Source organism: Procambarus clarkii, chromosome 18 (genome assembly GCF_040958095.1).
Source record: "Procambarus clarkii isolate CNS0578487 chromosome 18, FALCON_Pclarkii_2.0, whole genome shotgun sequence".
Taxonomy (NCBI): domain Eukaryota; kingdom Metazoa; phylum Arthropoda; class Malacostraca; order Decapoda; family Cambaridae; genus Procambarus; species Procambarus clarkii.
The window spans coordinates 13,427,250-13,441,321 of NC_091167.1; the positions used below are offsets into that span (position 1 = coordinate 13,427,250).

Genomic DNA, 14,072 nt, shown 5'->3' on the forward strand with positions numbered 1-14,072 from the left:
ATCACTACACACACTACTGTAACGGTCACTACAAACACTACAGTAACAGTCACTACACACACTACTGTAACAGTCACTGCACACTACAGTAACAGTCACTACACAGTACTGTAACAGTCACTACACACACTACAGTAACAGTCACGACACACACTACAGTAACAGTCACTACACACACTACTGAAACAGTCACTACACACACTACTGTAACAGTCACTACACACACTAAAGTAACAGTCACTACACACACACTACTGTAACAGTCACTACACACACTACTGTAACGGTCACTACACACACTACAGTAACAGTCACTACACACACTACTGTAACAGTCACTACACACTACAGTAACAGTCACTACACACACTACTGTAACAGCCACTACACACACTACAGTACAGTCTCTACACACACTACTGTAACAGTCACTACACACACTACTGTAACAGTCACTACACACTCTACTGTAACAGTCACTACACACACTACTGTAACAGTCACTACACACACTACTGTAACAGTCATTACACACACTACAGTAACAGTCACTACACACACTACAGTAACAGTCACTACACACACTACAGTAACAGTCACTACACAGTACTGTAACAGTCACTAAACACACTACTGTAACGGTCACTACACACACTACAGTAACAGTCACTACACACACTAGTGTTACAGTCACTACACACTACAGTAACAGTCACTACACACACTACTGTAACAGTCACTACACACACTACTGTAACAGTCATTACACACACTACTGTAACAGTCACTACACACACTACAGTAACAGTCACTACACACACTACTGTAACAGTCACTACACACACTACTGTAACAGCCACTACACACACTACTGTAACATCACTACACACACTACTGTAACAGTCACTACACACACTACTGTAACAGTCACTACACACACTATTGTAACAGTCACTACACACACTACAGTAACAGTCACTACACACACTACTGTAACAGTCACTACACACACTACTGTAACAGTCACTACACACACTACTGTAACAGTCACTACACACACTATTGTAACAGTCACTACACACACTACAGTAACAGTCACTACACACACTACTGTAACAGTCACTACACACACTACTGTAACAGTCACTACACATAGTACTGTAACAGTCACTACACAGTACTGTAACAGTCACTACACACACTACAGTAACAGTCACTACACACACTACAGTAACAGTCACTACACACACTACTGTAACATTCACTACACACACTACTGTAACGGTCACTACAAACACTACAGTTACAGTCACTACACACACTACTGTAACAGTCACTGCACACTACAGTAACAGTCACTACACAGTACTGTAACAGTCACTACACACACTACAGTAACAGTCACTACACACACTACAGTAACAGTCACTACACACACTACTGAAACAGTCACTACACACACTACTGTAACAGTCACTACACACACTACTGTAACAGTCACTACACACTCTACTGTAACAGTCACTACACACACTACTGTAACAGTCACTACACACACTACTGTAACAGTCATTACACACACTACAGTAACAGTCACTACACACACTACAGTAACAGTCACTACACACACTACAGTAACAGTCACTACACAGTACTGTAACAGTCACTAAACACACTACTGTAACGGTCACTACACACACTACAGTAACAGTCACTACACACACTACTGTTACAGTCACTACACACTACAGTAAAAGTCACTACACACACTTCTGTAACAGTCACTACACACACTACTGTAACAGTCACTACACACACTACAGTAACAGTCACTACACACACTACAGTAACAGTCACTACACACACTACAGTAACTGTCACTACATACACTACAGTAACAGTCACTACACACACTACTGTAACAGTCACTACACACACTACAGTAACAGTCACTATATACACTACTGTAACAGTCACTACACACACTACAGTAACAGTCACTACACACACTACAGTAACAGTCACTACACACACTATAGTAACAGTCACTACACACACTACTGTAACAGTCACTACACACTACAGTAACAGTCACTACACACACTACAGTAACAGTCACTACACACACTACAGTAACAGTCACTACACACACTACAGTAACTGTCACTACATACACTACAGTAACAGTCACTACACACACTACTGTAACAGTCACTACACACACTACAGTAACAGTCACTACACACTACAGTAACAGTCACTACACACACTACAGTAACAGTCACTACACACTACAGTAACAGTCACTACACACTCTACTGTAACAGTCACTACACACACTACAGTAACAGTCACTACACACTACAGTAACAGTCACTACACACACTACAGTAACAGTCACTATACACACTACTATAACAGTCACTACACTCTACTGTAACAGTCACTACATACACTACACAAACAGTCACTACACACACTACTGTAACAGTCACTACACAGTACTGTAACATTCACTACACACACTACTGTAACAGTCACTACACACACTACTGTAACAGTCACTACACACACTACTGTAACAGTCACTACACACACTACTGTAATAGTCACTACACACACTACAGTAACAGTCACTACACACACTACAGTAACAGTCACTACACACACTACTGTAACATTCACTACACAGTACTGTAACAGTCACTACACAGTACTGTAACAGTCACTACACACACTACTGTAACAGTCACTACACACACTACTGTAACAGTCACTACACAGTACTGTAACAGTCACTACACACACTACTGTAACAGTCACTACACACTACAGTAACAGTCACTACACACACTACTGTAACAGTCACTACACACACTACAGTAACAGTCACTACACACACTACTGTAACAGTCACTACACAACTACAGTAACAGTCACTACACACACTACTGTAACAGTCACTACACACACTACTGTAACAGTCACTACACACACTACAGTAACAGTCACTACACACACTACTGTAACAGTCACTACACACACTACAGTAACAGTCACTACACACACTACTGTAGCAGTCACTACACACACTACTGTAACAGTCACTACACACACTACTGTAACAGTCACTACACACACTACTGTAACAGTCACTACACACTACAGTAACAGTCACTACACACAATACTGTAACAGTCACTACACAACTACAGTAACAGTCACTACACACAGTAAAGTAACAGTCACTACACACACTACTGTAACAGTCACTACACACACTACTGTAACAGTCACTACACACACTACTGTAACAGTCACTACACACACTACAGTAACAGTCACTATACACTCTACTGTAACAGTCACTACACACACTACTGTAACAGTCACTACACACACTACTTTAACAGTCACTACACACATACTACTGTAACAGCCACTACACACACTACTGTAACAGTCACTACACACACTACAGTAACAGTCACTACACACACTACAGTAACAGTCACTACTGTAACAGTCACTACACACACTACTGTAACAGTCACTACACACACTACTGTAACAGTCACTACACACACTACAGTAACAGTCACTACACACACTACTGTAACAGTCACTACACACACTACTGTAACAGTCACTACACACACTACTGTAACAGTCACTACACACACTACTTTAACAGTCACTACACACACTACAGTAACAGTCACTACAGTAACAGTCACTACACACACTACTGTAACAGTCACTACACACACAACAGTAACAGTCACTACACACACTACTGTAACAGTCACTACACACTACTGTAACAGTCACTACACACACTACTTTAACAGTCACTACACACACTACAGTAACAGTCACTACAGTAACAGTCACTACACACACTACTGTAACAGTCACTACACACACAACAGTAACAGTCACTACACACACTACTGTAAGTCACTACACACACAACAGTAACAGTCACTACACACACTACTGTAACAGTCACTACACACTACTGTAACAGTCACTACACACTACTGTAACAGTCACTACACACACTACTGTAACAGTCACTACACACACTACAGTAACAGTCACTACACACACTACTGTAACAGTCACTACACACACTACAGTAACAGTCACTACACACACTACTGTAACAGTCACTACACACACTATTGTAACAGTCACTACACACACTACAGTAACAGTCACTACACACACTACTGTAACAGTCACTACACACACTACTGTAACAGTGACTACACACACTACTGTAACAGTCACTACACACACTACAGTAACAGTCACTACACACACTGCAGTAACAGTTACTACACACACTACAGTAACAGTCACTACACACACTACTGTAACTGTCACTACACACACTACAGTAACAGTCACTACACACACTACACTAACAGTCACTACACACACTACACTAACAGTCACTATACACACTACAGTAATAGTCACTACGCACACTACAGTAACAGTCACTACACACTACAGTAACAGTCACTACACACACTACTGTAACAGTCACTACACACACTACAGTAACAGTCACTACACACTACTGTAACAGTCACTACACACACTACTGTAACAGTCACTACACACTACAGTACCAGTCACTACACACACTACAGTAACTGTCACTACACACACTACAGTAACAGTCACTACACACTACTCTTACAGTCACTACACACACTACTGTAACAGTCACTACACACACTACTGTAACATTCACTACACACACTACTGTAACAGTCTCTACACACACTACAATAACAGTCACTACACACACTATTGTAACAGTCACTACACACACTACTGTAACAGTCACTACACACACTACTGTAACAGTCACTACACACACTACTGTAACAGTCACTACACACACTACTGTAACAGTCACTACACACACTACTGTAACAGTCACTACACACACTAAAGTAACAGTCACTACACAAACTACTGTAACAGTTACTACACACAGTAATGTAAGTCACTACATATACTACTGCAACAGTCACTACACACTACTGTAACAGTCACTACACACACTACTGTAACAGTCACTACACACACTAAAGTAACAGTCACTACACACACACTACTGTAACAGTCACTACACACACTACAGTAACAGTCACTACACATACTACAGTAACAGTCACTACACACACTACTGTAATAGTCACTACACACTACAGTAACAGTCACAACACATACTACTGTAACAGTCCCTACACACTACAGTAACAGTCACTACACACACTAGAGTAACAGTCACTACACACACTACTGAAACAGTCACTACACATAGTACTGGAACAGTCACTACACAGTACTGTAACAGTCACTACACACACTACAGTAACAGTCACTACACACACTACAGTAACAGTCACTACACACACTACTGTAACATTCACTACACACACTACTGAAACAGTCACTACACACACTACTGTAACAGTCACTACACACACTAAAGTAACAGTCACTACACACACACTACTGTAACAGTCACTACACACACTACTGTAACGGTCACTACACACACTACAGTAACAGTCACTACACACACTACTGTAACAGTCACTACACACTACAGTAACAGTCACTACACACACTACTGTAACAGTCACTACACACACTACAGTAACAGTCTCTACACACACTACTGTAACAGTCACTACACACACTACTGTAACAGTCACTACACACTCTACTGTAACAGTCACTACACACACTACTGTAACAGTCACTACACACACTACTGTAACAGTCATTACACACACTACAGTAACAGTCACTACACACACTACAGTAACAGTCACTACACACACTACAGTAACAGTCACTACACAGTACTGTAACAGTCACTAAACACACTACTGTAACGGTCACTACACACACTACAGTAACAGTCACTACACACACTACTGTTACAGTCACTACACACTACAGTAACAGTCACTACACACACTACTGTAACAGTCACTACACACACTACTGTAACAGTCATTACACACACTACTGTAACAGTCACTACACACACTACAGTAACAGTCACTACACACACTACTGTAACAGTCACTACACACACTACTGTAACAGCCACTACACACACTACTGTAACATCACTACACACACTACTGTAACAGTCACTACACACACTACTGTAACAGTCACTACACACACTATTGTAACAGTCACTACACACACTACAGTAACAGTCACTACACACACTACTGTAACAGTCACTACACACACTACAGTAACAGTCTCTACACACACTACTGTAACAGTCACTACACACACTACTGTAACAGTCACTACACACTCTACTGTAACAGTCACTACACACACTACTGTAACAGTCACTACACACACTACTGTAACAGTCATTACACACACTACAGTAACAGTCACTACACACACTACAGTAACAGTCACTACACACACTACAGTAACAGTCACTACACAGTACTGTAACAGTCACTAAACACACTACTGTAACGGTCACTACACACACTACAGTAACAGTCACTACACACACTACTGTTACAGTCACTACACACTACAGTAACAGTCACTACACACACTACTGTAACAGTCACTACACACACTACTGTAACAGTCATTACACACACTACTGTAACAGTCACTACACACACTACAGTAACAGTCACTACACACACTACTGTAACAGTCACTACACACACTACTGTAACAGCCACTACACACACTACTGTAACATCACTACACACACTACTGTAACAGTCACTACACACACTACTGTAACAGTCACTACACACACTATTGTAACAGTCACTACACACACTACAGTAACAGTCACTACACACACTACTGTAACAGTCACTACACACACTACTGTAACAGTCACTACACACACTACTGTAACAGTCACTACACACACTATTGTAACAGTCACTACACACACAACTGTAACAGTCACTACACACATTACTGTAACAGTCACTACACACACTAAAATAACAGTCACTACACACACTACTGTAACAGTCACTACACACACTACTGTAACAGTCACTACACACACTATTGTAACAGTCACTACACACACTACAGTAACAGTCACTACACACACTACTGTAACAGTCACTACACACACTACTGTAACAGTCACTACACATAGTACTGTAACAGTCACTACACAGTACTGTAACAGTCACTACACACACTACAGTAACAGTCACTACACACACTACAGTAACAGTCACTACACACACTACTGTAACATTCACTACACACACTACTGTAACGGTCACTACAAACACTACAGTAACAGTCACTACACACACTACTGTAACAGTCACTGCACACTACAGTAACAGTCACTACACAGTACTGTAACAGTCACTACACACACTACAGTAACAGTCACTACACACACTACAGTAACAGTCACTACACACACTACTGAAACAGTCACTACACACACTACTGTAACAGTCACTACACACACTAAAGTAACAGTCACTACACACACACTACTGTAACAGTCACTACACACACTACTGTAACGGTCACTACACACACTACAGTAACAGTCACTACACACACTACTGTAACAGTCACTACACACTACAGTAACAGTCACTACACACACTACTGTAACAGTCACTACACACACTACAGTAACAGTCTATACACACACTACTGTAACAGTCACTACACACACTACTGTAACAGTCACTACACACTCTACTGTAACAGTCACTACACACACTACTGTAACAGTCACTACACACACTACTGTAACAGTCATTACACACACTACAGTAACAGTCACTACACACACTACAGTAACAGTCACTACACACACTACAGTAACAGTCACTACACAGTACTGTAACAGTCACTAAACACACTACTGTAACGGTCACTACACACACTACAGTAACAGTCACTACACACACTACTGTTACAGTCACTACACACTACAGTAACAGTCACTACACACACTTCTGTAACAGTCACTACACACACTACTGTAACAGTCATTACACACACTACTGTAACAGTCACTACACACACTACAGTAACAGTCACTACACACACTACTGTAACAGTCACTACACACACTAATGTAACAGCCACTACACACACTACTATAACATCACTACACACACTACTGTAACAGTCACTACACACACTACTGTAACAGTCACTACACACACTATTGTAACAGTCACTACACACACTACAGTAACAGTCACTACACACACTACTGTAACAGTCACTACACACACTACTGTAACAGTCACTACACACACTACTGTAACAGTCACTACACACACTATTGTAACAGTCACTACACACACAACTGTAACAGTCACTACACACATTACTGTAACAGTCACTACACACACTAAAATAACAGTCACTACACACACTACTGTAACAGTCACTACACACACTACTGTAACAGTCACTACACACACTATTGTAACAGTCACTACACACACTACAGTAACAGTCACTACACACACTACTGTAACAGTCACTACACACACTACTGTAACAGTCACTACACACACTACTGTAACAGTCACTACACACACTACTGTAACAGTCACTACACACACTACTGTAACAGTCAATACACACACTAAAGTAACAGTCACTACACACACTACTGTAACAGTCACTACACACACTACAGTAACAGTCACTACACACAGTACTATAACAGTCACTACACAGTACTGTAACAGTCACTACAGTCCTGGGTTCGATCCCAGGCGCCGGCGAGAAACAATGGGCAGAGTTTCTTTCACCCTATACGCCTGTTACCTAGCAGTAAATAGGTACCTGGGTGTTAGTCAGCTGTCACAGGCTGCTTCCTGGGGGTGGAGGCCTGGTCGAGGACCGGGCCGCGGGGACACTAAAAAGCCCCGAAATCATCTTAAGGTAACCTCAAGATAACAGACTCTACAGTAACAGTCACTACACACACTACAGTAACAGTCACTACACACACTACAGTAACAGTCACTACACACACTACTGTAACAGTCACTACACACTACAGTAACAGTCACTACACACACTACAGTAACAGTCACTACACACACTACAGTAACAGTCACTACACACACTACAGTAACTGTCACTACATACACTACAGTAACAGTCACTAGACACACTACAGTAACAGTCACTACATACACTACTGTAACAGTCACTACGCACACTACAGTAACAGTCACTACACACACTACTGTAACAGTCACTACACACACTACAGTAACAGTCACTACACACACTACAGTAACAGTCACTACACACACTATAGTAACAGTCACTACACACACTACTGTAACAGTCACTACACACTACAGTAACAGTCACTACACACACTACAGTAACAGTCACTACACACACTACAGTAACAGTCACTACACACACTACAGTAACAGTCACTACATACACTACTGTAACAGTCACTACACACACTACAGTAACAGTCACTACACACACTACAGTAACAGTCACTACATACACTACTGTAACAGTCACTACACACACTACTGTAACAGTCACTACACACACTACTGTGACAGTCACTACACACACTACTGTAACAGTCACTACACACACTACTGTAACAGTCACTACACACACTACAGTAACAGTCACTACACACACTACAGTAACAGTCACTACACACACTACAGTAACTGTCACTACATACACTACAGTAACAGTCACTACACACACTACTGTAACAGTCACTACACACACTACAGTAACAGTCACTATATACACTACTGTAACAGTCACTACACACACTACAGTAACAGTCACTACACACACTACAGTAACAGTCACTACACACACTATAGTAACAGTCACTACACACACTACTGTAACAGTCACTACACACTACAGTAACAGTCACTACACACACTACAGTAACAGTCACTACACACACTACAGTAACAGTCACTACACACACTACAGTAACAGTCACTACATACACTACTGTAACAGTCACTACACACACTACAGTAACAGTCACTACACACACTACAGTAACTGTCACTACATACACTACAGTAACAGTCACTACACACACTACTGTAACAGTCACTACACACTCTACAGTAACAGTCACTACACACTACAGTAACAGTCACTACACACACTACAGTAACAGTCACTACACACTACAGTAACAGTCACTACACACACTACTGTAACAGTCACTACACACACTACAGTAACAGTCACTACACACTACAGTAACAGTCACTACACACACTACAGTAACAGTCACTATACACACTACTATAACAGTCACTACACTCTACTGTAACAGTCACTACATACACTACACAAACAGTCACTACACACACTACTGTAACAGTCACTACACAGTACTGTAACATTCACTACACACACTACTGTAACAGTCACTACACACACTACTGTAACAGTCACTACACACACTACTGTAACAGTCACTACACACACTACTGTAATAGTCACTACACACACTACAGTAACAGTCACTACACACACTACAGTAACAGTCACTACACACACTACTGTAACAGTCACTACACAGTACTGTAACAGTCACTACACAGTACTGTAACAGTCACTACACACACTACTGTAACAGTCACTACACACACTACTGTAACAGTCACTACACAGTACTGTAACAGTCACTACACACACTACTGTAACAGTCACTACACACTACAGTAACAGTCACTACACACACTACTGTAACAGTCACTACACACACTACAGTATCACTACACACACTACTGTAACAGTCACTACACACACTACAGTAACAGTCACTACACACACTACTGTAACAGTCACTACACACACTACTGTAACAGTCACTACACACACTACAGTAACAGTCACTACACACACTACTGTAACAGTCACTACACACACTACAGTAACAGTCACTACACACACTACTGTAACAGTCACTACACACACTACTGTAACAGTCACTACACACACTACTGTAACAGTCACTACACACACTACTGTAACAGTCACTACACACTACAGTAACAGTCACTACACACACTACTGTAACAGTCACTACACAACTACAGTAACAGTCACTACACACAGTACAGTAACAGTCACTATACACACTACTATAACAGTCACTACACACTTCTGTAACAGTCACTACACACACTACAGTAACAGTCACTACACACACTACAGTAACAGTCACTACACTACTGTAACAGTCACTACACACACTACAGTAACAGTCACTACACACACTACAGTAACAGTCACTACACACACTACTGTAACAGTCACTACACACACTACAGTAACAGTCACTATACACACTACTGTAACAGTCACTACACACACTACTGTAACAGTCACTACACACACTACTTTAACAGTCACTACACACATACTACTGTAACAGCCACTACACACACTACTGTAACAGTCACTACACACACTACAGTAACAGTCACTACACACACTACAGTAACAGTCACTACACACACTACTGTAACAGTCACTACACACACTACTGTAACAGTCACTACTGTAACAGTCACTACACACACTACTGTAACAGTCACTACACACACTACTTTAACAGTCACTACACACACTACAGTAACAGTCACTACAGTAACAGTCACTACACACACTACTGTAACAGTCACTACACACATAACAGTAACAGTCACTACACACACTACTGTAACAGTCACTACACACTACTGTAACAGTCACTACACACACTACTGTAACAGTCACTACACACACTACTGTAACAGTCACTACTGTAACAGTCACTACACACACTACTGTAACAGTCACTACACACACTACTGTAACAGTCACTACACACACTACAGTAACAGTCACTACACACACTACTGTAACAGTCACTACACACACTACTGTAACAGTCACTACACACACTACTGTAACAGTCACTACACACACTACTGTAACAGTCACTACACACACTACAGTAACAGTCACTTCACACACTACAGTAACAGTCACTACACACACTACTGTAACAGTCACTACACACACAACAGTAACAGTCACTACACACACTACTGTAACAGTCACTACACACTACAGTAACAGTCACTACACACACTACAGTAACAGTCACTACACACACTTCTGTAACAGTCACTACACACTACTGTAACAGTCACTACACACTACAGTAACAGTCACTACACACACTACAGTAACAGTCACTACACACACTACTGTAACAGTCACTACACACACTACTGTAACAGTCACTACACACTACAGTAACAGTCACTACACACACTACAGTAACAGTCACTACACACACTACAGTAACAGTCACTACACACACTACTGTAACAGTCACTACACACACTACTGTAACAGCCACTACACACACTACTGTAACATCACTACACACACTACTGTAACAGTCACTACACACACTACTGTAACAGTCACTACACACACTATTGTAACAGTCACTACACACACTACAGTAACAGTCACTACACACACTACTGTAACAGTCACTACACACACTACTGTAACAGTCACTACACACACTACTGTAACAGTCACTACACACACTATTGTAACAGTCACTACACACACAACTGTAACAGTCACTACACACATTACTGTAACAGTCACTACACACACTAAAATAACAGTCACTACACACACTACTGTAACAGTCACTACACACACTACTGTAACAGTCACTACACACACTATTGTAACAGTCACTACACACACTACAGTAACAGTCACTACACACACTACTGTAACAGTCACTACACACACTACTGTAACAGTCACTACACATAGTACTGTAACAGTCACTACACAGTACTGTAACAGTCACTACACACACTACAGTAACAGTCACTACACACACTACAGTAACAGTCACTACACACACTACTGTAACATTCACTACACACACTACTGTAACGGTCACTACAAACACTACAGTAACAGTCACTACACACACTACTGTAACAGTCACTGCACACTACAGTAACAGTCACTACACAGTACTGTAACAGTCACTACACACACTACAGTAACAGTCACTACACACACTACAGTAACAGTCACTACACACACTACTGAAACAGTCACTACACACACTACTGTAACAGTCACTACACACACTAAAGTAACAGTCACTACACACACACTACTGTAACAGTCACTACACACACTACTGTAACGGTCACTACACACACTACAGTAACAGTCACTACACACACTACTGTAACAGTCACTACACACTACAGTAACAGTCACTACACACACTACTGTAACAGTCACTACACACACTACAGTAACAGTCTATACACACACTACTGTAACAGTCACTACACACACTACTGTAACAGTCACTACACACTCTACTGTAACAGTCACTACACACACTACTGTAACAGTCACTACACACACTACTGTAACAGTCATTACACACACTACAGTAACAGTCACTACACACACTACAGTAACAGTCACTACACACACTACAGTAACAGTCACTACACAGTACTGTAACAGTCACTAAACACACTACTGTAACGGTCACTACACACACTACAGTAACAGTCACTACACACACTACTGTTACAGTCACTACACACTACAGTAACAGTCACTACACACACTTCTGTAACAGTCACTACACACACTACTGTAACAGTCATTACACACACTACTGTAACAGTCACTACACACACTACAGTAACAGTCACTACACACACTACTGTAACAGTCACTACACACACTAATGTAACAGCCACTACACACACTACTATAACATCACTACACACACTACTGTAACAGTCACTACACACACTACTGTAACAGTCACTACACACACTATTGTAACAGTCACTACACACACTACAGTAAAAGTCACTACACACACTACTGTAACAGTCACTACACACACTACTGTAACAGTCACTACACACACTACTGTAACAGTC

At 41.1% G+C, this 14,072-nt stretch overlaps 1 long non-coding RNA gene across 2 annotated transcripts in view; it reads right to left on the bottom strand.

Moving 5' to 3' along the window:
• The window catches only part of LOC138365801 (uncharacterized), a 266,841-nt gene that overhangs the window by 143,066 nt on the left and 109,703 nt on the right, over positions 1-14,072 (bottom strand). The window lies entirely within an intron of this gene.